This window comes from Anolis carolinensis, unplaced genomic scaffold (assembly GCF_035594765.1).
Source record: "Anolis carolinensis isolate JA03-04 unplaced genomic scaffold, rAnoCar3.1.pri scaffold_9, whole genome shotgun sequence".
Classification (NCBI taxonomy): Eukaryota; Metazoa; Chordata; class Lepidosauria; order Squamata; family Dactyloidae; genus Anolis; species Anolis carolinensis.
In genome coordinates this window covers 22,325,101-22,351,533 of record NW_026943820.1, presented here as the reverse complement: position 1 = coordinate 22,351,533, position 26,433 = coordinate 22,325,101, and positions in this window count along the sequence as shown.

The following is a 26,433-nucleotide window of genomic DNA, read 5'->3' as shown; positions in this document are numbered from 1 at the left end:
AGGGCTTCTTTCCACTGTACTCTTTTGATTTAATTCCTTTGTAGCATTTGAGTGTGTGCGTTTTGCTATTATCCCATCACAAATGAATATCAATATTCTTTTTCATCCTCCTTGACTTAATGAGTTGCTAACCATGAAGAGCAAAAGAAAAACCGCTGTTCAGTTTTGCAAAAAATCTAAAGAGAAAACCTCATGTGGCAGCTGTTGCTATTCTTGCCAGGATTAATACAGGCCAAGAAATTTACATCCCATTATAATGGGGAAAAGTCCAAAAGCAGAACCTGTGAGACACATGGACTCTGGAGGAGGAAAAATAGATTAAAAATGTGAGCCTGGATTATTGAGTCTGGTGCCAGAAAGAAAGGTTATTAGAGGGTGTCAGAGAGTATTTACAAACCTCTCAATTTTTGTGCTGTTGAACCTGTTCCTTCACACTATGATCCAGCATGTTTTGGAGCCATGCAAAACCAACCAGTGGGTGTAGAAACTTTGGGTCTGAAACCATCCTCAGGCACCACCATCCCTAACATAGTGGAAACAGTATGCCAATATTATACAACTTAACTTCTTGAAACTGGTGTTCAGAGTTTATTTTATTCACATTGAATAAAATATGTCCTTTCTAGCCACTTTCTCAGTTCTCCAGCATGACTATATGGTATTCTTGGGCTAGATATCAATCAGTTCAACAGGATATCCCTTGCTGATACAGGTGTTGCACTGTACATTCATTCTTCTTAAGTATAGTTTGCCAGTTTTTTGGGAAAGTGACTTAGAAAGAGTGCCTAGAAGGCTGCTAGTGCTGCTCTTCTTCCCATAGCTGCCCTTTGAGATGGTTGGCCTTTCAAGTGGATAGGACCGGGCTGTGGCGCAGGCTGGAGAGCAAGCCAGCTGCAACAAATCAACAAATCACTCTGACCAAGAGGTCATGAGTTCGAGGTCAGCCCGGTGCCTGCGTCTTGTCTCTGTCTCTGTTCTATGTCATGGCATTGAATGTTTGCCTTTATGTGTGCAATGTGATCCGCCCAGAGTCCCCTTCGGGGTGAGAAGGGCGGAATATAAATGCTGCAAATAAATAAATAAATAAATAAATAAACAAATAAATAATATCTCACTTCTCCTCATATTAGCACCCATTTTTCTAACCTTTTTAGCAATAAATATTATCTGACAGACTGTTTCTCCATGTATGAGCATTCTCAAGTTTTAAGACCATTGGGAGAATGGTCTCTAATATTTTCCCACTAGTGTTAGAGAACAGAGGTCAATCGTCTAATCTGCTTCTACAGAATTCTGAGAATAATAATAACAACTTTATTTTTATACCCCACCTCTATCTCCCCAAAGGGGACTCAGGGCGGCTTACATGGGGCCAAGCCCGAATAAAAACAATAGCAATATAAAACACAACAATAGACAAAAAACATGCACAATTTTATAAAAATTTAAACATTAGCCAGTAAAAACAAATGACAAGAGCTAATAAAAAAATGGATTAAAATGGAGAGGTTGTAAAAGTAGACTGGATAAGGTGCACCATATAAGAACTGTAGTTTAGGGAAGCCAAGGACTTCTCTAGCTGAGAATTCTAAAGGCTCTTTCCTGAACTACATTTCCCAGAATTCTGCAAAAGCAACTCAGACAATTGGCAGACGATAGTCCCAATTCTATAACGCTGGTGAAAAAATGTCCATGGTGCCACTATAATCACTAGCGGATTTGGTGAGATCACAGGAAAAAGCTATTTTGGTGGCAGGTCCCAAGCTGTTGTCAGAGTATTTGTAGCACAGCAGTAGTTGGATGGAAGCAGTGGAACGCAGAATGAAGAGACACTCAGAGACGTTGGTAAAACTATTTACAAAGTTTTACTGTATGCAGCTGTCAGGACCCAGGCTACAGAACACCAATAACCATGCGCAGAGGCCAGATTCTATCTAATATATTTATTAAAGGAATATATAAAGTCAATAAAAACAATTGAAGAATATAGTTCAGAAGTAGACATTTCAGGAAAGGTCAAATATAGTCCAGGAAAATAATGTCCAATATGTGATATTAGAGTCCAAAGTTATAATCCATTAACCGAAACACACACTTTGCCAAGCAATAGTGTGGGGAGATGACAAGGTCTTTTAGTCCATTGAAGCTTGACAACAAGGCTGGATAACAAACTAGATTCTTGGCTAAACAAGACTTGATACGAGGCAAACAAGAAGCAAGAACAAGGTCCGTGGCGAGGTCCGTGGCCAAACGTGAAACAAGGCAGGCTTGGAACTTGGTCCGGGAAACAAGGAACTGGGGTTACGAAGTCCACACACGATCTCAAGCTGACGAGTTGACTCCGCAAGGTTTCCTTTCCGGCAAAACACCCAAATAGGGTCTCGTTTCCCGCCAGAAGAACACTTTCCCTGGAGAACGAGAAGTGAAACCCAACTCTGTCCAGATGCATGACTCCTTAGAATTTCCCAAGGGAAGCAGACCTAATCAGCTAGTTGTTTGGCTGCGATTCTGAGGCTCCGGCGATTAGCCTCCCTTACTCCTCTATCTCTATTATAATTGTCCTTTCGGGAAAACGGGGGAGAATTCTGCCCAAGGCTTGTTTGGCTGACTTCTTGAGGGCAAACATCTTCCAGGTGCAGGGGCTCCGATTCTGGCTGAACTGGTGGAAATCCCATGTTTTCCTCCTCGTCTGCCACAATAAGTACTAGGAACAGGACTACAAGGCCCATGAGACATCACAGCAGCAGTAATCAACACAAGCAGACGATCGACGAACACAGGACTGTTCTGTTCTCCAACAGAACTTGACTCGAACTCTAGGCAGACAGAACTCAACTGAACAGAACTGAACTGATGCAATCGTTGTGCACAAACACTTGTGTCTGGATACTCCCTAGTTCCAGCCACACATCAAGGTCATCATAGCTTCTTGGCAATTAACTCTTTCCACACTATGGTACATTCTGGATGATGCAATCAGTTGCAATACAAGCATGGCACAAATTGTCATGCACCAGGGCAGCGGAGCACCAAGAACCCAACACGGAGGCCAATAAAACTATCTAATATCTTTATTAAGGAATTATATAAAAGTAATAAAATCAAGTGGAGAATATAGTTCAGAAGCAGACCTTTCAAATAAGGTCAAATATAGTCCAGAAATGTATTGTCCAATAAATGATATTAGAGTTCAAAGGTAAAATCCAACCGAAACACACACTATTTGCCAAGCAATAGTGTGGGGAACTGTCCAAAGTCTTTCGAGGCTCAAGGTAAATCCGAAGGGAAACTGGAAAACAAGGCTTGAATCTAGGAAGCAAGGTCCGTGGTTTAAAACAAGGCAGGTAGTCCAAAACTTGTCTCAAGAAGCATAATCCGTGGCTAAGAACGAAGAGAGGCAATTCTTGGAAACTTGGAAAGGCAAGGCAAGGAAACTGGATCGTGGACTTGGCAAAGTCCGCACTAGGCTGGGAACATGGAATTCACCCTCGAAGCTGAGCTGTTGTCTCCGCAAAGAACTAACAGAGCCCGATACTTTTATCTGGGTCTCGTTTCCCGCCAAACAGCGTCCAGCGATCCCTTTCCCTAGAGAACAGGGAACGAAAGACCCAGCTTGCAGGTGTAAGACTCCCTGGATTTTCCCAGGGGAAACATGGCTAATCAGCATCTTGCTTGGCAGCAATACGGGCACTCCTCCGAATTCTCTCTCTCGCTCCCCTATCCGCCGAGAAAGACTGTTTTCTCTCAAAGGGAGGTGAGCATTGACCAAGGTCAGTTTTAATTGATTCTTGGACAAGAACTTCAGGCAGCTGGAAAGACTCAGACTCTGGCCGTAAATCTGGAGAAAACTCCATGTTTTCATCCTCATCTGTCACAATGTTACTAGGCACAGGACTACAAAGCCCATGAGGCATCACACAAATTGCATTTAAACACTATCAATACACAAATCCCACATTAACAGCTGTAACATTCTTTCCTGTAGGAGATTTGATTGACTTTTTTTTGATTGACAGAGACACAGAGGCTATTTAACATTTCCAGCTTCTGGCTTTATGAGGGTATGCTTGATTCCAGCCACAGGAGGAACTGCTGCTTCATCATTCACCGTGACGCCGAGTCCTTGATGGAATTCTTCCTCATCTTCCAGCACGAAGGACATTTTTATGGTGACGTAAATTAGTTAAATTAGCCTTCCCACATAAGCGGTCCCTAAATTTCTCACTTGACAGATTCAACTGTCTTTCAGGTTGCTTAGGTAAACAACAAGCTGGGGCTATGTAATGGTCGGGCACCCAATCCTACCCGGGCTGCGAAATTATAACCTCTCTGTCAGTAGTGATTTATTGCAGCTGGCGACTAACCAGCTGCACCACAGCCCGGCCCATATAAAAACTATAAATATTTTTGGCTGGAGTTACACTCTACAAAAGTACTTGTTCTGACTTACATACATATTCAACTTGAGAACAAACCTATAGAACCAATCTTGTCTGTAACTTGGGGACTGTTTGTAAATGAAATGTGATATCCTTATTCAGACGTTTTTGCCAAGTCCTGCAGACCTCAGTTTTTCTTTCCTTCCACAAACATATGTGATTCACACAGCCTGAAATTTATTTTCTTATTTCTATCCATTTGGAATATGAACATGTAACAGCTCTTTCATATAGAAGGCTGTCAGAGAAGAGACAATGAAGAGGAAAGGGAAATTTCCAGCAGGGCAAACTTGGAAGTGTTTTTTCTCCTGTCTGTTACCATTTGTTCTCCTGCCCTTCGTATGGTGTGAGTTTTGTTTCTATTCCTCTATCTACTGCAAGTAAGCTTTTGAATACTGATGAGACCATCCATGCTTCAGTTCCAAGCAATCAATTTCCTCATAATTTAGAAACCTTGAATACCTGACCTGCAGTATTTCAGGGGCTGTTCGTCAAGGCAGGGCAAAGTAAAAGATTATCCCTGGCTGTTATTATATTTTTGGCAAGTAGTATCAAGGAACACCTGGGAAGATCAGGCATTTAAATCTATACCCCTCCTCAGTCCTTCGCCTGCCAGCTTTATCTTGGCTGCTTTTCTGGCTTTGCCAGTTTGCTGTTAAGCTGATTTCTAGTGAATAATGGCTTTGCTTCTTTGAAATAGCAAACCACTCCATTGAAAAAAATTAAGGGATTCCTTTCTCCATTCCCCATACAAACACTGAGAGATTCTCTAATTGTACTTGAGGTATATATTAGGAGGAAAATAATTTGACAATGCTTCCCCACTCTGCCTTGATTTGGCTTTGCTATGCCATCAGTTTTCAAAAGTTTTAAGGTTTTATCTCCTGTTTTCTTATCATTTTTTATTTTTGTTTATTGATTTGATGTTCCACTTTCCTGGAAATGGACAAGAGAAAGCCAAATAAATGTAGTGATGGAAATATATGATCTGAAATTTTTATTGATTTTTGTATATTTAGGATGGTTATTTTGCAACTGGACCTTGAAACAAAATGTTACAATCCATCCTGATGTCTAAATTTGGGAAGATGTATATTCAGAGAAAGGAATACAAATATTAATTGGGTTTACATTCCCTGATGAAAATATTCATTTTACATGCCTGGATACTTGCAGCAGTATGAGACACATTATTCCATGGAAATCAGAACAGTTTCATGTCTTATTGACATGTATTTCTGTGGTTGCTTTTTAAAAATAGCACAAAACAGCTATAGCTTGTTTTACTGTAATGTATGCAAATATATATATTAGACATGGGCAAATTCCTTGGAATCATCATAAATCGGAATAAAATTGGTTCTATTCCAATTTTCGAATGAGGTTCCGACGCGCATTAGAGCATCGGAATTAACTCTTAATTTTGAAGCGTTGAAGCCCATCCATTTAATGGGCTCATAATTTGTTCAGATATATGAGAAAGTGTTTTTGAATCAACCAAACTTTGTTTGCAGGGAGGAGCAGCTTAAACTGGGCTTGCTTCCCTGCCCAATCGGTGTGGACGTTCATGTAAGGGGAGGGGTTTGGATGTTCTCCTTTAAAAGTGTCTGCTGCATGCCTCAAGGCTCATTCTGGCCTGGACTTTGGAGTGAGGAGGATGGTTAGTTGGTTGGTCTTTTTCGGCATCCCGCCTGCCTGGCCTGTTGTTGCAGGGGAACCAGGCACTGGCAGCCTTTGAAAAAAAGAAGGAGTCAACTCTTCACAAAGAAGAGAGGGCATTTTGGGGGGGGGGGATGGGAAACAAAATATTTCTAGCAATGTTATTCATTCCACAAAGAGTGGATTTATTTATTCATTTATTCATCTTATCTAGTAGATACAGCCCACTCCTTATGGATCTCCAGTTCTCAAACATATATAATAGCACAACATGCTAAGGAAAGAAAATTAAGATATAAAACCATAGCAAGTATTGTAATTTTTTCTCCAGTCATAATTAATATATATATATATATATATATATATATATATATATATATATATATATAATACTTAAATATGTGAAATCTCATTTTTCTGAATAGATTTTGGATACTGGCTATAACTTCAAACATCTATTCAATTAAAAGTGAGGCATAGTTTTGATATTTGCTAACCTAAAGAAGCTGTAGAAGTGGAAATGTAGCTTGATATTCAGCTCTGGTATGAGGCCTGTCATAAATAAGTAACTTTTTAGGTGTTTTCAAAGAAGTAGCCATGTTAAAGTAGCAGTATAACCAGAAATAGGGAAGAAAATGAAATAAATGTGACAGAGCCTTTAAGACTAGTTGCTTTTTTATCTTTGCATGAGCTTTTCTGAATATAAAGCCACTTCTTTGGATGCAGCACAGAGTGGTTTCATGGCCTAAGGCATAAGCCATATTTATATAGTTACTAGCTTTGCCCGGCCACGCATTGCAGTGGCTTATGGGAATCCTTTGTTGGCCAGGTGGAATAGCAGCGAATAGTCTTGCAGTCTCAAAGCCTGGCCGTTTTCTGGAGTAGCTGGAGCTTTTTGTTGTATGAGCGTAGAAGCAGATAATCTGTATTTTATAGGCAGTGTGGAAGAGGCCTAAGTGAGGCCTAACTCTGCCTGTCCCCTGGGCTGAGTGGGTTGCTAGGAGACCAAGTGGGCGGAGCTAAGCCTTCTAACTGGCAGCAATTGGATAAAAACAATTCTTCCTCTCCCTCTAATTAGGACTTTATTTTTGTTTTCTTTTTGTTGTATGAACGTAGAGGCATGGATGATGGGTTGCGCTGCCAAGTTTAGTGTTTCTGGGATGTGTAGTTTTGTTGTTTTGTCCTAGGCCGAAATTTCATTAACCTTTTATATATATAGATGGGAGCAGAATGGAATGCAATAGGACTGAGAAAGATGCAAATCATGTCTCTTCACCAAATTTTGAAAGGGTTGGGGAAGGCGATAAGGGTCTTTCAGTTCTTTACAGTGGTCGGTTAGCCTTAACAATGTGCGAAAACAATGCATCTGTTCACCAAATGCCAGTTTTCATGGATTCCAAACTCACTTTCTGAGAAGAGTCTTTCTGTTATATGTGCAATAGTAATAACACAATGCTCTCTGTGCAGAAAGCAAGCTGGGCTAGCTGGACTTGAATCAAACATTTGTTCTGATTCTGCATAACTATGATTATGTTCTTCCAAGATGGGTGAAACAGATTGAAAATTATCACAATCACTTCAACTCTGATAATAAAATAACAACCCTGCTTTAGATGTAATGACAACCTTGTTTGAAATGTCTTTCTTTTTCATTGCAATTACATTGATTTTCATTTTTAAATATTGCAGTAGGAAAAGCTGTTAGGAATGTGCAAGAAAAAAACTGAATTTGCATTCCACCTTCAGTTCTAGAAAACTAATAGGCTTATGTATGTGGACTAAAAATTGGACTCACCTTGTAACCACTGTGATCTGGACTCTTGATGATTTGCTTGGAAGGAAGTATTTTTTGGGGGGGCTTTAATCCTGCTCAAAAAATCTTGCATTTTATTCCAATGTTTCCCAGAAAAATCTGGATTTCTTGGTGTGGGGCCATTACTCCTAGATTCTATCATATTGCTATTGAGTTCTGGAAGGAGATTATGTTAAATGAATCATGTTGTTGGGAAGGGACCTGAGCCACATGTGATTGGGAAAGAGATTTCAAAATTGTCACAAAGAAAGAGAAAAGGATACCAATCATTGGGAGCTTAAAATCTGACGGAAGAAGCAGTGGGTAGGATGTCTGTTGATGGAAAAAGGGCATACATCTGAGAGAGAAAAGAGAATGGGGAAGATTTCAATTGTTAGATACGAAAGATATGTAACTGTTAGATACGAAAGATATGGAATGGCTCCGGACCACGCCTTTGGATAACGTGATTTAACTTGTTATATGGATTCAAATGCTTTTAATTGTTTTAATGGTGAAGTTGTTTCTATTGGGGCCCCTGATGGTGGCGCAGCGTGTTAAAGCACTGAGCTGCTGAACTTGCAGACTGAAAGGTCCCAGGTTCAAATCCCGGGAGCGGAATGAGCACCCGCTGTTAGCCCCAGCTTCTGCCAACCTAGCAGTTTGAAAACATGCCAATGTGAGTAGATCAATAGGTACCGCTCCGGCGGGAAGGTAACGGCACTCCATGCAGTCATGCCAGCCACATGACCTTGGAGGTGTCTACGGACAACACCGGCTCTTCGGCTTAGAAATGGGATGAGCACCAATCCCCAGAGTCGGTCACAACTGGACTTAACGTCAGGGGAAAACCTTTACCTTTTTTATGTTTTAAACCCCTCCGGGGTTGAGAAAGGCAGGATAAAAGAGCCATAAATAAATAAATAAATAAATAGTAGAAATCATATGTTCTCTGCCACAGATAAGGGACTAATGTTTATTGACAACCCTCTGGCATACTTTTGGTGAAGGATGGTAATCTGGAATATTCTCTGAGTATCAAGCAATACTTTTTCTGGAAAATTTGAGCTTTTTCCAAACCCGGCGGGTCAGAAAAATCAAAATTTGGCAAGTTTTTCAGATTTGGAAGAGGTCACTTTTTCTGGAATTTTTTTTCTGAGCATCAGGGGTTTTGAAAAATTGCTATCCTTGGGGTTCGTCTCTGGGTTTTCATTTTTTCCAAGGACCCATGTGACTTAAGGAATAACGCCCTCTGGTCAGCGTTTCATTTTATTAGCTCATCTGAGAGCAACTCAGTGTTTAAACTGGGCTCCTTTCAGGGACTAAAGTGATTTTTTTTTCGTGTCAGGAGCAACTGGAGTTGCTTCTGGAGTGAGAGAATTGGCCGTCCTCAAGGATGTTGCCCAGGGAATGTTTTGATGTTTTTACCATCCTTGTGGGAGGCTTCTCTCATGTCCCCGCATGGAGCTGGAGCTGATAGAGGGAGCTCATCCGCGCTCTCCCCGGGTGGGATTCGAACCTGGCAGCTTTCAGGTCAGCAACCCAACCTTCAAGTCACTAGGCTTTTATCCCCTAGGCCACCCAAGGAAGTTGAGGAAGAGATCTGAGGGGATCACTGACCCTGCTGCTCCAGCATCAGTTTGCTCCTCCACCTTCACTTTAATCATAATAATAATAATAACTTTATTTTTATACCCCGCCCCATTTCCCCGAAGGGACTTGGGGCGGCTTACATGGGGCCTTGCCCGATAAAACAATCAAATATCAATAACACAGCAATAAAACAATTATCCCAATAAAAACATCAATACCAGTAAAAACAATCGTTAAAATCGACATGAAGCATACAATATTAAAAACAGGAGACTTTAAATAGGTAACATTCATAAAGTTGTCCTTATTTCAACCCATATGTTTTTGTGTAGTCTTGTTATTCCACCTGTTGGTCAGCAATTGTTTTAGAGTATTCCTAGATTTCATCTTGTGATCTTAATAAAGTTTCCCAAAAATCAATGCCTGAATGACAGGTATGTTTATTTTCATTCTGTAACATTTGGATGGCTTATCTTTCCTTGTTCAGTATATGATGCAAATTAAACCGCACACTGGAAAGGGCAACTCATTAATAATAACCTTGCTGCCATGAGGAGCAGTAAGGAGTATCTGACTGGCTTTTTATTGTTCCTTTCTTTAAGTAATTATTTGAATTAAAAATGGAAACATTCAATATTATACCACATTTTAAATCAGACTTCCCCATCTCTCTCTTTCTCTATGTTCCGAAGTAAAGTTTATTAGACAACTCTAATTATTGACTTTTTTCCAGCCATGCATCAGAGGCGCAAGTGAATGATGCCTATCTCTCTAGTTTTAGCATATTAGCTGGCTTAGTACAAAACCTCTTTGCCAACATCCCTCGATGGAATTCCTATCAGTTTATGTATCATGAAGTGAACTGTAGACATAATACTACAACTATCTCATTGAGGTTGGATCTATCTTTTACAGCTATAGTGTCCCGTCACTGTGTTTTTATGCATTCTAACAGGGAATACTGGCTTAAGTTTAACACTCATTTAAACACATTCCAAATGCAAATTGTTATATATAAATACTTTTTATTAAAGATTTTCTAAATATATATACACCGAAAGAGTGGGAACATTATTTATAGAAAAGTTTAAGAAAGAAGGAGAAAGAAAGAGAAAAAGAGAAGAAAATAATAATAATAATAATAATAATAATAATAATAATAATAATAATAATAATAAATATTGTTATTACCTTGCAAATTATAATCATTTTCTGTGATTTCTGTGTTTGAAAAAAAGGATAGTGATTTCATTTTGTAGATTAAACTATGGAATAAACACAAGCATATTTTGTTTGTTTATTAGAATATTGAAATATTTATATTCTGAATTTTATCTGAGGCTATGAGAATATTGACTTTATGTCTCACTTTCCCTCTATCTCTCAAACATAAGTATTACACCTGGTCATCCAATTCTCAGAGTTTCCTAAGGGGATAACATTTTGATTCCCCCCCCCCCTATTATTGCATTTTTAAAAATCTCAGAAGCACAAATAAAATTTGCATTTATTCCCATTTTTGGCTCAATATCGATCTCTAAGAAAAAACAGAACTAATGCTAGCCCCTAGTCTCCAATAGTTGCTCATACCCAAAATAGTTTCTGGTACACAAAAATATGATACAAACTTTGAAAGATAGTTTTTGCTTGTCAATTGAGCAGACATTTCTGTTTGATTTCATTATTGATCCATATGTTTTCTACTTTAGTTTACATGAAAGTAAGCATGAGTACACATGTAGAATCCATTCACATATTTTGCTTTTCTTGTCTCTCTTCCCATCCCTCTTTTTTGCATTCTGAATTAATTAGTGTACATGTTTGCTTGCATTGTAAATATAATGGAAATCTGTACAAAACCAAGCATGTTTAGGCCCGGGCTGTGGCGCAGGCTGGAGAGCAAGCCAGCTGCAACAAGCTGCAATGAATCACTCTGACCAGGAAGTCATGAGTTCGAGGCCCGCTCGGAGCCTATGTTTGTCTTGTCTTTGTTCTATGTTAAAAGGCATTGAATGTTTGCCTATATGTGTAATGTGATCCGCCCTGAGTCCCCTTCGGGGTGAGAAGGGTGGAATATAAATGCTGCAAATAAATAAATAATAAATGTTTAACAGACTGAAGAAGGTCCTGAAACAATAACAGTCATTTCTGAAATAATCAACAAAGATTGGGTTACTACTAGTTCGTTCTTGCTACTCTAAATACAAAGTGAAACAAATCTGTCCCCCTTTCTCCCCAATTTTCCAGTAAGAGAAAGGATATAAGAACATCTTTACACTGTTATACAGAGAACGACATTGAAGATACAGACATACAGATTCTATATACCGTATATACTCGAAGATAAGCCAAGTTTTTCAGCCCTTATTTATGAGCTGAAAAAGCCTCCCCCGGCATATAATCGGGTCAAGGCCAGCAACAGAGCCTGCAGGCTATTGCTTGCAATATGTGATCTATTTCTCTCTTCTCCTCCCTTATCAGTTTGTTTTCTTTTGCAAAGCCTCTCTTGCTCCTAATCAAGGGAATGTTTTGAAAAGAGAAAGACACCCTTGCAAGTCAGGAAGAAGAAAAGTATATATTCATTAATCTTATGAAAGCATTTTCCCCTGAAATATTTGTTAAATTCTCCTACAGATATATAGGTATTAACCCATTGCAAGCTTTTGCCATTTCTATGTACCTTTATATGTGTACATCTATATACATTAATTTTATATATGAATTTCCCTTCATATGTTTGCAGGTCTTTGCAAATCCTTTATACATATAAATCCATGTACCTGTGTATCTGTAGCCATACATATACATTATTTTTATATATGAATTTACCCTCATATGTTTGCAAGTCTCTGCAAATATATATAAAGAGAGATGTCTGGATAGTGGATAGATATGAATATATAGGGTGAAATTTGGTGATCTAGCAGTGGTAAATGTGTTCTACCACTATAGCATGTTTCATCAGGATAGCTCAAAAATTGAGGGCAGGAGAGTCCTCTAAAGCTCCCCCCAGTGTTGTTTTTCGCTACTGCGCATGCGCGTCTGCCATTAATAAATTAATTACGACTATTCTGAATTTTCTGAAAGTTTTGAATTTTTTGCTTCAAAATTCGGAAACGACTTTAGAAATGAAGCACCAGCGCCCCCTACTTTCGAACTGAGTTTAGAACCATTTTTTCCTGGATTGCACATGCCTAGTTGACAAGCTGGAAGATGTCCAGAGGAGGGTGACTAAAATGATCAAGGGTCTGGAGAACAAACCTTATGAGGAGCAGCTGAAAGAGCTGGGTATGTTTAGCCTGCAGAAGAGAAGGCTGAGAGGGGACATGATAGCCATGTATAAATATGTGAGGGGGTCATAGGGAGGAGGGAGCAAGCTTGTTTTCTGCTAATCTGGAGACTAGGACACGGAACAATGGCTTCAAACTACAGGAAAGGAGATTCCACCTGAACATCAGGAAGAACTTCCTCACTGTGAGGGCTGTTTGGCACTGGAACTCTCTGCCACGGAGTGTGGCGAAGGCTCCTTTGAAGGCTTTTAAGTAGAAGCTGGATGGCCATCTGTCGGGGGTGCTTTGATTGTGATTTCCTGCTTCTCGGCAGGGGGTTGGACTGGATGGCCCTTGAGGTCTTTTCCCACTTTATGATTCTATGATTCATGATGGTGTCATCTCTAACTCTGTTCCCATATAGAGAGGGCGAAGTGTTCTCACCAGCACCATGTAGACCTAGGTATGCTTATAGTACCTCATTCCATGGCTGCACCACAGGAACACAGGTCATCTGCTTTCATATCTACTACCACTGTTTCAGTTGCTGTTGTGGGAGAATCTTCACCCACTATGCTTTGACATGGGAGCATTTCTTTGCTTGCAGCAATCTCAGATTGCTGCATTTATGAGTGCCATGGTTACATCTGGAAGGAGCTCCATGAGAATGAACCCCTGATCTGTACATGAAGAGGTTTATATATTGTTAGGACAAATTGCACTTTAATGGGCCGGGCTGTGGCGCAGCTGGCTAGTAACCAGCTGCAATAAATCACTACTGATCGAGAGGTCATGAATTTGAAGCCCGGGTCGGGTTAAGCCCCCGACCATTAAATAGCCCAGCTTGCTGTTGACCTATGCAGCCCCGAAAGACAGTTGCATCTGTCAAGTAGGGAAATTTAGGTACGCTTTATGCGGGAGGCTAATTTAACCAATTTACAACATCATAAAACTGCCAGCAAAACACGAGGAAAGGAATAAGGAAGTATAGCCACTAGTGGACAGTGAAGCAACAGCTCCCCCTGTGGCTGGAATCGTGAAGCTGGAAAAAAATGTTGAATGCCTCTGTGTCTGTCTATATATGTTGTTTGTCTGTTGGCATTGAATGTTTGCCATATATGTGTTCATTGTAATCTGCCCTGAGTCCCCTTCGGGGTGAGAAGGGCAGAATATAAATACTGCAAATAAATAAATAAATAAATAAATAAATGTTTACAGATTTTGGCAAGAGCCAGTGGGCTGTGAATATGCAGAACAGAGGCAGCAATTAATAGTTCACAATAGTCCAATGATATATACATGTGAACATGAGACAGAAAAGGAAAAAAAAACCAGTGCAACTACAGGTTATGTAGCTGTGGTTAGTGAAGTTTCATAAACCACTAGGAAGCCAATCCAGATGGTGTGTATAAATACCATTCAAGTCTCACTCCAGTTCCACCAGTGTTGGTGTGAACATGAGCACCCTCAATTCACATCGGCCATATCACAGCAGATCTGCATTATTTGACCCATGTTGCCATGTCCCAGTGCTGGCTCCCTCATTATTTTTAAAAATGAAACCACAAAATACTGACTACATGTAAGTGGTTCAAATTCACCCAAAGGTATTATACAACATTTCTGGTTAGATTAAACATAGACCCAAAATTAAATCAAGTTATAATATGTATTCTCAATTTCCTTCTGGGAATTGGGGATTGGTGATGTGTAAAACTCTAATTAATTATGTGTTATGCTAATGGATTTTAAATTAAAAGCACCTCTGGTTTAAAGCCATCATCTTGCCAATTTCCCTTCAGCTTCGTATTACACAATAAGATAACTGCTTGTGTAGCTCCGAAAGGTGTTGAAGGGGGGCGGGAAGTATGAATAAAGCCATATGCTAGGAATTACTCAATCTTCTTCCTCTCCAAAAGAAAAACATCTCATCTGAGTCTCAAAAGGAAATGTGTTTTAAAAATGTTTGAAATAATTCCTGAAATGAGCAATGAAAAGAAAGCATTCATTTGGAGATCTTTTCACACACATGCCTGTTCAGTCACAAACTGAATATATCCCTGTAATTTTAACTCAGCCAGTGAGCAATTCTTTTATCTCCCTCTCCGCCCCCATCGCCCAAAAATTGTCCCATTGAGGTAGATTATAGGTTGGATATTCCCTCATCAGGGAATGAAGGGGGCCACATTTCACAACTTTGCTAGAAACTGAAGAATTAACATTCAAGTTCAGTAAAACACGGAAGAAATGAAAAAGTGGAACAACCTTGGATAGCAAAAACAGTTGACATAGTTTATATAAAATGTGTATACAAAAGAGATCCACGTCGTTTTTGAGCTTTGTGACTTATTCTCTGGACAGGAGGAATAACGTTTGAACATGTCTAAGGTAGGTGCCCGTTTCCCTTGGATATAGAGAAGTGGGAAATGAAGATGAAAGAGGAGAAAGGTAGGAAACGAAATGCAGTTAAAACAAAACAAAAAAAAGCCAGTGTTTCTTTCTTATCTGTAATGCATTCAAATGAATATAATGCTAGGGAACCAACGACAAGATTTTTTTAAATCTTAATTTTTTTTTATTAAAAATGGCCATGAATTCAACATTGGGCCAGAAATCAGTCTGGAGTATCCAGATGACATCCAAGAATATCCAGTTTCTAATGCGAAGTTAAACTGGTTGGCACAGTTTTATCCTGCATCAGTAGTGGTCAGCGGATACTTTGGAGCAGTAGCTTCAGGTGAACAGCAGGAACTGGTTCTAATTCAGAACCGGAACCACTGTTCAAATGGGCCAATACCACTATAATGTTTTCCCTGTGCTCTGTGATGCAGGGAAAGGGAGTAGCACTAACCTTTTTGTGTCATTTGTTGCTGCAGCACTCATCATGGAGCTCTTTTGTCAAAGGAATGCACCAAAGGAAGGCATGCCATTGATGGAAATTCACAGCAGGGCTATTAGCTAGGGCGACCTATTGGTGTCTCTAGGCTGGGAATAAAGACCGGAAATGATAACAATATATTGTCGAAGGCTTTCATGGCCGGAATCACAGGGTTGTTGTGTGTTTTCTGGGATGTATGGCCATTTTCCAGAAGCATTCTCTCCTGACATTTCGCCCACATCTATGGCAGGCATCCTCAGAGGTTGTGAGGTATATTGGGAAAAAAACTAAGCAAGAAAGGTTTATATATCCACTAGCTATGCCTGGCCACGCATTGCTGTGGCTAGGACTTAATTTTTCTTTTTGTTGTATGAACGTAGAGGCGTGGATGAGAGGTTGTGCTGTCAATTTTCGAGGTTGTGGGGCATTTAGTTTAGTTGTTTTGTCCAGTGCCGTGATTCCATTACCCTTTTATATATATATATTATTGTTGTTGTAGTAGTAATACATTTATTATTAATGCATACATACACATACTCATATGCACACACATATAGCTATACACACACATATGTAGACATACTCATTTATATACACACATATATATACACATGGACACATATAGGTATACTCATATATATACACACACACACACACACACACACACACACACACACACTAGCTTTGCCCGGCCACGCGTTGCTGTGGCTTATGGGAATCCTTTGTTGGCCAGGTGGAATAGCAGTGAATAGCCTTGCAGTCTCAAAGCCTGGCCGTTTTCTGGAGTAGCTGGAGCTTTTTGTTGTATGAACGTAGAGGCATGGACGAGGGGTTGTGCTGCCAAGTTTAGTGTTTATGGGATGCGTAGTTTTGTTGTTTTGTCCTAGGCCGAAATTTCATTACCCTTTTATATATATAGATGAAAGGGTGAGAGAATGAACTCTTGTCTGTTGGAGACCAGTGTGAAAGTTTTAATAAATCGCCTTGATTAGCATTATTGGCTTTGCCAGATTCATGTCCTGGCTTCTTTCTGCCTGGGGGAATCTTTTGTTCAGAGGTGTTAGCTACCCCTGATTGATTCATGTCTGGAATTCCTCTGTTTTCAGAGTGTTGTTCTTTATTTACTGTTCTGATTTTAGAGTTTTTTTAACACTAGTAGCCAGATTTTGTTCATTTTCATGGTTTCCTTCTTTCTGTTGAAATTGTCCACATGCTTGCAGATTTCAATGGCTTCTCTGTATAGTCTGACATGATAGTTGTTAGAGTGGTCCAGCATTTCTGTGTTCTCAAATAATATACTGTATCCAGGTTGGTTCATCAAGTGCTCTGCTATGGCTGACTTCTCTGATTGAATCAGTATGCAGTGCCTTTCATGTTCCTTGATTTGTGTTTGGACACTGTGTTTGGTGGTCCCTATATAGACTTGTCCACTAGGCATGTGCAATCCATGAAAAAAAAAAGATTCAATACTTGCTTCTAAAGTAGGGGGTGCTGTCACTTTGTTTTTAAAGCCATTTCCGATTTTTGTACACAAAATTTTGGAACTTTCTGAAAATTCAGAATATTTGTAATTAATTCGTTAATGGTGGACGCGCACCATCCCCATGATCTTATAGCACCTTAACTTCCTTCATGTTTACAAGTTTCACTCAGTGCACTTTGCCCAGTCCATTGTATGATTTTATTGCTGTGTTTTATCCTGACATTACGCCTGCATCTATGGCAGGTATCCTCAGAGGTTTTGAGGTCTGTTAGAAAGTCCAGGGTGGGCGAAATTCCTCTTGTCTGTTTGACGCACATGTGAATGTTGCAATGCTTTTTTTGAGCTATTTGTTTGAGGTGGGGCACCAATATTGGGGGGGGGGCAATATTTTGTCTGCCTACTGTTGAAAATCACCTAGGGACGGCTCTGCCTCCAGGTCAGAATAGATAGACCAATAGTCTGAGCCAACATAAAAAGGAAATAAAGACTAGACAGATACTTTTAGCATTTTTTATGCATCCTTTCCTTGCAGGATATAATCAACCATATGTAGAGATGATTGTTTTTATTATATTTCTCAGCATAACATGAATCCAATATATTTAATGATTGCTATTAACCTGCAGTAAATAGAAGCTTTATTTGGCTCTATTAATTAGATAAACAATATTGTTTTCTCTCAATGTTTCTTCTCTTTAGCTATAAAAAAACAGGGCACGTTCACCTCCTAATTATGCCTCGGACTATATAACTGTCTATGAACTGTAAATTGTTGACATATACCTTTCACTTAAGTTGTCTTCCACTGAAAATGTCATGACCGTAAAACAGGTAATTTTTTTGAGTGATTACTCCTTCCTTCTAATTAATTATCAACATAATCTGTTTTAACGACAGCTGATACTGACACCAGAGTTTATCAAATAAATCATTCTAGGTATAGCTTTGTTCTGCTGATCTCTATATTACATGAAGAAATGTACATTTCTACCTTTGAATGTACTCTAGAACTGACAAAGAGAACTGAAAAGAATATTTGAAAATCAGATGCTTTGACAAGAGCCTGAATAACACATTTTAATATATGAATTCACATTTTATATGTGCCATATCCCCCCCACCATATCCACCCCCACACACACACATATGTGTGTGTGTGAGGTTAGAATGCTTTACATTTATTGATTCCTTTTTATTTTAATAGGCTTCAAATGTGTAATCTCATATGATGTCATCCATCAAATGTTAATTACCTTTACACATTGCCATTGAACATTATCTGATATACTACTTACTACTGCATGTTGCCCATCAAATTTTGGAAATAAATGGAGTTCTAATATTGTTTGGGCCCCTGGTGGCACAGTGTGTTAAAGCACTGAGCTGCTGAACTTGCGGACCAAAAGGTCCCAGGTTCAAATCCCGGGAGCGGAATGAGCACCCGCTGTTAGCCCCAGCTCCTGCCAACCTAGCAGTTCGAAAACATGCAAATGTGAGTAGATCAATAGGTACCGCTCCGGCGGGAAGGTAACAGCGCTCCATGCAGTCATGCTGGCCACATGACCTGGAGATGTCTATGGACAACACCGGCTCTTTGGCTTAGAAATGGAGATGAGCACCAACCCCCAGAGTCGGTCACGACTGGACTTAAAGTCAGGGGAAACTTTTACCTTTACCTTAATATTATTTGAATAATGGATTTGTGGGAGATCGATAACTTCCAAAAAAAGGTTTCCACAATTCTGCTTCTTGTATTGGTAATTGACATGAATGGAACCGGTTCAGAAATCACAGGTGCAGAAACAAACAAGACATATAAATAGGTCCAAATTTGATTAAAATAAAAATAAAATACTGCACATTTTAATCAAAGGAAACAGAGTTAGAATCATAGAACCATAGACTTCATTGGCCATCGAGTGCAGGGACCCTAGTTAGCACTTTCCCAGAAGGTAGTTGTCCAGTCTCTATTTGAAGACATATTTAGACAATTGGTTCACTGTTGAACCACTCCTGCTGTCAAGAAGTTCTTTCTAAATTAAAATAAAAATTCTATCCTATTAAGCTATAACTTTTTACCTGGTCCTATGTGGCAGCAGAGAACACACCTGCACTCTACTTATTTGTGATAGCCCTTGAAGTATTTAAAAGGGGCAATCATGTCTCCCTTCAGTTTTTTCTGAACCAGGTAAATACACCAGACTCCATCAACCTTTCCTCATGAATATTACCATTTTCTGAATCCACTCTAATTTGTATTCTTTTTTAAATGAAGCACCCTCTCTCTGAGAACCTCTGCTTGGAGCTGTCACTGAACCAACTTGGGGCTCTTCTATATATGCCCTAAAATGCAAAAGAAACTGAAATAAAAGGGGAGGTGTCTAAATGACGTTTCACGAAAATGCGCAAGGATTCAGATTGACAGCCGGAAAACAGGTTAAAAAGATGTACTTAAAACCCAATTTTGTCCAAAAATGTGCATATTCGCATGACTGTATATCCCTGCAGTCAAGAAAATTTCATTTGTATACTTTGGTGTGGACTGCTCCAGTGCAAGGGCACATTTTCAAATCCCAAAACAGCTGATCTGGGCAGTAAACCAATGGAGCCATGGACACATAGGTGGCTAAATGGAAGCACAAAAGGAAAGCAATTACAATGAGAACTTCTGCCAGCATTCCTTTGTTCTGATGTTTATGAAATTAAACAGATTTGAATTTACAGTAGGGTGAGGAAAGATAATAAGAAATCTGCTTGTGTGTACATTTAGAGATCTACATGACCTTATATGAAGTACAGCACATCTCGGAGTATCATTTAAAAAAAAAATCCCCCACCCATCTTGCAGATTTCTAAAATTAGCTACAAATGAAGGTGTCCCGCAATTTTTTGCTCCACTTATTTGTCACAAATTTTGATGCTGCCTGGAAGCGCCCTCACACTTTGGGCTGCTTTATAATGAAAGGGAACTTTCAGCCTTGTTTCCTCCTCATATGACCATAATAAGAAGGGAGTTGAGCTCACCTTAATGTTGTTCTATTACAGCCATTTTGAAGTGGAATGGAGAGCAGTGGCTCTCTAAAGCTCAGAGGTAATTATTATTTTTTTGCAAGAGTGATGTGTAGTGGTGTTATGCAGTGACAGTGTTCATAACACATGTGTGAGATTAGAGATGAACAAAACCAATTGAGATTTCTATAAATTGGATTTGGGAAAACCAAAACTGATGTAACTAGGCCCAGAACGTTGGTCTCTGAGTATTCACCTTTGATTGTGATTATAATTACCAAATTTCCCCTAGCTAGTAGTACCGTATCTATAACACTTACTTGGCAGATTTCTTGTTGTTGTATGACTTGAAGGTGATTCTGGCAGCTTTATTGTTGCGTGCTTTCAGGTTGTTTCTGACCTAAGATGAATCTATTACAGAGTTTTCTCAGCAGTATTTGCACAGAAGTTCAGAAAGTGTAATTTGCTGAAACTCACAACAAAGCTGCCCCCATCTAGGAATGGATGCACCTATTGTGTTTGGTTGCTTGAAATGTGGAGTGGAATTTCATTTCCCCTTAGTTTTGAAGTATTTACAAAAATTTATACACTTGTTTATATCCAGGACAGAAAGAAGTAACTTAAAAAGTCTGGTGGAACTAAAACTACTAGAGTTCCCAATTAATCACAGTATACAATGTTTCTAGAGAATGCAAACTATGCCTATTTGTCTGTACGCATAAAGTGCACCAACTTAACGGCTAAATGAATTTGTCTGCTTATGAAGAAGATATTTTCAATTTTAATAGTAAAAATGAATACATTATTAATTCAGATTATGTTGCTTTTAGAACAGCAAAATTGATTAAGTCTGTTAGGGAAGTGAGGGAGAAGTTACTGACAAATTGCTGATTTTAATAAAAAATTCTAGACTCTGTAGATTTGTAATTTATAATCTGTATTAGTTGTTAAATGTTCTTAGACTTAAGAGTTAAGTTTCAATTTTATAGTCTAGTTCAATTGACTGAGGTTTTGTAATTTCAATATTTGACACTTTAGCCTTTCTGCATTGTTATTTTAATTAATAATGTTTGTTTTTCTAATGTGAATTGATACTATGTCAGCAAGAGCCAGTTGGGTTGTGGATAAGAAATTACTTCTTTCAATGGAAACAAGGTTGTGCTAATGTTGCTCCAGCATTGCCTCTCTTTGATTCAGCTTTCCATCACTGGCTATAGTATCCTTTCTATAGGACTAGATCGAGTAATAAAATGTAAAAATGAGAGAGTATTTGTCTGTACATAAGGTAAAAAGAAACCATGCTGGGACAGTCACCTTCAACACTCTGCATTCAGTCTAAATTTACAGTAATAGACTCATACTCCACGACAGCTTGCTGTGTTTGTTTGCAAACTAGTATGCAGTACTTACAAGTCTGTGGTTTTATTGACATATTCCTTTCCTTTCCTGTGGTTTTTAATTGAAACCCCCACTGCTCAGCCCAGCTCGTGAAGGTTAGGGAACAGAAGTCTTCCATTTACCTTAGCATTTAGAGAATATGAACATGTATAGTAACGACTGGTTGCTTGACTCTTAAATACATTGACCAATTTAAATGAGTACTGAAAATGCATAGACCAATTTAGAGGAGGGGGAATTTGGTAATGTAAATTCAGTTGTGTGTGTATTGGGTACAAACAGGATGTTGTATCTAATTAACTAAACAATAAAGATAATAGTGAGGGACAGACTAGCCATTTTGCTGAGTACGTTATATCATCAGCTCCCCGTTAGATTAAGGCATGAAAGAATGCTAGTTCTGATTTTTGGGGTTATTAGGTTACAATCTTAAGATATTTTTTAATTAACGCGAAACCAGAGCCGATCCAACAATGAGGCGAATTAAGCGGTCGCTTCAGGCGCAAAACATATGGGGGCGCAGTCGAGACTGCTTTTTCTGTTGATTTGTTGTAAAACATGATGTTTTGGTGCTTAATTTGTAAAATCTTAATGTAATTTGATGTTTAATAGGCTTTTCCTTAATCCCTCCTTATTATCCAATATTTTCGCTTATCCAACGCTTTTATTTTTCAGTGATTGGGTTGGGGGGGGCGCCAAAATTCTGTTCACCTACACTTGAAAAATACCTAGGGCCGGCTCTGAGCAAAACCCAATAAATTCAGTTAGGACTATGCAATCCTTTTTGGCAGATACTAATAACACTGGCCAACACACATTTTGGTGCCTCAAATGTTAGCCCTGTTTCTAGGTATATTTGTGAAACCGTGGAATAGCCTCCCTCAGAAGTGTCCTGCAATGCATACAAAATATTCATTTGTTGAAGACCATTAATTTAATTTCCTGGGTACAAGAGTAAATATAAAATATTCACATAATTATTACTTGTGAGGTGTAGAATTGCTAATTACATATTATATCACATTGATTTATATTGGATTAACAATATTTGAATTGTCCTTCTTGTATGATTATTAATATAAAATTCCACAGTGCTGTGGAATTTGAAGAGGCCCAAATGGAGGGCAAAACGAAGAAACATGTCAAGAGGAAGGAGCTTCAAGCCAACCCTGACTGGGACTGCCTTCCATCTGGATACTGATGTCCTCAATGCGAAAGAACCTTCAGATCCAGAATAGGTCTCTACAGTCACCTAGGGACCCATCACGAAGACCGAACACTTGGAAGGCAATCATACTTGGACACGAGAGATTGCCGATGATGATTAAACGTACAGAACCACTTTCTCTTATTTCACATGGCAACCCCAACTTGAACTTACTAGGGAAATTCTAATCGACCCTTGACAGGGATGACAATGATCAGTTGTCCCCTGTTCAATTTATCTTATCTGTGACAGTGGAATGAATTCATTAACCACGTTTTCCCTCCAAGTTATTGGGTTTTTTATTATTATTTTGGTGGGATTTTTGTGGGATTTCAGTTTTAATATAAAGTGAGGAGATATAGATTTGGTTACTCTATCAAAGTATAGTTTGTTGTAATGAGGAAAATAAGAGGTCAGCACCAATTTTTGAAATAGAAAGTTGACATAGAGTTAGTATAATCATTCCGCTCAGCAGTCTGTGCACAAATGCATGCCAACGTGAAAAAAAGTACAAAGAGCATGAAATAGACTTCAAGTGAATATTTATTATGTCTACTGAATATGCTCTCACACTAGGACTAACTTACCAGACATAGGAGCCCCGGTGGTGAAGTGTGTTAAAGCACTGAGCTGCTGAACTTGCATACCGAAAGGTTCCAGGTTCAAATCCCGGGAGCGGAGTGAGCGCCCGCTGTTGCTCCAGCTCCTGCCAACCTAGCAGTTCGAAAACATGCCAATGTGAGTAGATCAATAGGTACCGCTCCGGCAGGAAGGTAACGGAGCTCCATGAAGTCATGCTGGTCACATGACCTTGGAGGTGTCTACGGACAATGCCGGCTCTTCAGCTTAGAAATGGAGATGAGCACCAACCCCCAGAGTCAGTCACGACTGGACTTAACGTCAGGGGAAACCTTTACCTACCAGACATTGAAATGAGAATGTTTGCGACCAGTTCTCTTATTATCTTTTCTTTTTCCAGTCTCCTCCTCCCTTTCACAATGTACTTTTACAAAAATAATAAAACACAACATTGTCTATGGACATCCCCCTTGCCTTGATCACTCAAGCTTTTCTCAAAGAGAATTATCTCTATAAAAATGTATTCCCCCATTTATTCGAAGATGAGCTCACAGCATTTGTTTGCACTAATTTCTTTTTTCCATTTCACAGAAAATTAAGAAATGATACTGACACATATTTAACTTCACTCCAGCCTATTTGAAGTTTATTACCCCTGTGATTATCCCTTACACATAGCCCAAAATGGATAAATGGTAACATCTACTGTAATAAATCTTCTCTTCAAGAACTACTATTCCCAAATCTCTAAGCAGTACATTTCCAGAGTGCAGTTCCTAATAACTTAGGTTCCCACTGAGTAAAAAAAGCTTTTAGTACATTGAAAAAGAAACTGTTCTTAGCCACTTGATTCTTATATTTCCAATTCAACTATATTTCAAGTGGCAGCTCCTGCTATGTGCTCACTCAGCAGTACATTTCCATATCATTAATATAAAGTATTTCATCATGACTTCTAGCGATTTAATCAACCTGTCATTTGACCCAAGTGATCAAAAATCCCTGTACTGGATCTAAATTCCCCTAAAGTTTAAAACTTCAGAAGCACTGTGATATAGGTTGAAAGTCACTGAAATCTATAGATATTACACAGTAATCCTCAAGAGAGAGAAGCTTTGTTGTTTTCTATATTGCTATTTTTTTTTCCAACAACATTTTACAAATTCCATCTCTGAAAAATAGACCCTGGAAAATTACTTTTTAAAATTAACTTGGCTTTGAAAAGAGATACAGTAGAGTCTCACTTATCCAACCATCTGGATTATCCAACGCATTTTTGTAGTCAATGTTTTCAATATATCGTGATATTTTGGTGCTAAATTCGTAAATACAGTAATTACTACATAGCATTAATGTGTAATGAACTACTTTTTCTGTCAAATTTGTTGTATAACGTGATGTTTTGATGCTTAATTTTTAAAATCATAACCTATTTTACATTTTAATATATTGGGTTTATGGTTCCCGCCCCATTGATCTGGTCATGTAAGTGTGATTTATTGTTATAATTGTATTATTTTACCTTTTTTAATAATGTGTGTTATGTCGTTATGTAATGTTGTGTCGCTTTTATGACTGTAAACCGCCCTGTCCTATCCGGGAGATAGGGCGGTATATAAATAAAGTATTATTATTATTATTATTATTATTATTATTATTATTATTATTATTTTGATGTTTAATAGGCTTTTTCTTAATCTCTCCTTGTTATCCAACATATTCGCTTATCCAACGTTCTGCTGGCCTGTTTATGTTGGATAAGTGAGACTCTACTGTATAGTAACTTAAAATAATTCATAGAATTATAGAATCCTAGAGTTTAGAGTTAGAAGAGACCATAAGGGCCATTCTGTCCAACCTACTGCCATGCAGGAAAAGCACAATCAAAGCACCCCAACAGATGATCAACCTCTTCTTAAAGACCACCAGAGAAGGAGACTCCACGAGACTACAAGGCAGCATATTCCACTGTCAAACAGCTCTTATTGTCAGGAAGTTCTTCCTAATGTTTAGATGGGATCTCTTTTACTGCAATTCGAATACATTGTGAAAGGAAGAAACGTTGTTGTAGTTGGGCCACGGGGCAATAATACTACTACTAGTAGAACTACTAGCAGGAGGAAAAGAGCTAATGGTGAGCAGGTGTTTGATGAGGAACAGCAACTAAAACGGGTTCGGGAAATACTTATGGCTCCTTCTGAGGATGAAACGTTTGAAAGGTTCTCTAGCGATGAGGAGTCAATGCTGGAGGAAGAAGGGTTACCAGAGAGTAGAGGAACTAAAAGGACAACTCGGGAGCAGAAGTCAGATGAGGAAAGGGAGAGAAAGAAGATCTGGGATCTACTCACTGCTCCCACGGAAGATGAAACATTTGAGGAAGTAAAGACTCCTTGCAGAAGGCAAAGTGTCGTTTTGGACATTGGATTGTCGCTGCCTGTTCTTCTCTTGGGCTTGGGTCCTGGCTGTACAGCTTAGTGTTCCTGAATTTGGTCTGATTTCTCTGCCAACACTCAACTTTTGACTCTAATCCTCCTGGGCTTTAGTGAGGACTTTTGTTTTTGTTTTTATTTTGTTTTCAGATTTTTTTAAAAAAAAACCTTATTTCTTTTTCTTTTTATTTTTTGTAGAGACTTTTCTTAATTTTCTCACTGCTCATGTTTATCACTGATGACTGAGCTTAGCGAAATATACTATTTTTAATTATAATATGTTGATTATGTTTATTTAAGTTCAATTATGTATTAATTTTATTTAGTTTTATAAGTTTATTTTGAGATTATTTTATCGCCTGTTTTGATTTGATTTATCATTGCCTGTCTTCAGCATTGAATATTTGCCATTGTATTACTTTTTTTTGGAGTCTGCCCTGAGTCCTCTCAGGGAGATAGGGTGGGGTAGAAATAAATTATTACTATTAGTAGTAGTAATAGTAGTATTAGTATTATTATTAATAGTATTATTAGTATTATTAGTATTATTTCCCAATCCATCTAACTGTAGCATTGCCTGACCCACATTTTGCTAGTTTCTTTGTGAAAATGTCATGGTGAAAATAAATAGGCTCAGGCTCCCACCCTTTTAACCTTGCCGTGGTACTTGGTGCCAAAACACAATCCAATGTGGCTTC